A 241-nucleotide genomic window follows, 5' to 3' on the forward strand; every position below is an offset into this window, starting at 1 on the left:
CCGGCCCCTCCCTGCCGCGGCCGCGCGGGGCGGGGGTGGCGGAGCCGGAGCGGGCGGGGCGCGGGAGGAGGCGGGGGAAGGGGGCGCGGGAGGAGGCGGGGGGAGGAGCGCGGGGAGCCTGGGCGTCCGGCCCCGCCAGTCCTCTGCGGACCCGGGCTCCGCTCTCGGGCCTCCTATGCCCCCGCCCCGGCCTCCACCCACCGAGCCCCGAGCAGCCCCCGCCTGTGTCCTTCTGGGCGGC

This window comes from Phoca vitulina, unplaced genomic scaffold, assembly GCF_004348235.1.
Source record: "Phoca vitulina isolate PV1807 unplaced genomic scaffold, GSC_HSeal_1.0 scaffold92, whole genome shotgun sequence".
Classification (NCBI taxonomy): Eukaryota; Metazoa; Chordata; class Mammalia; order Carnivora; family Phocidae; genus Phoca; species Phoca vitulina.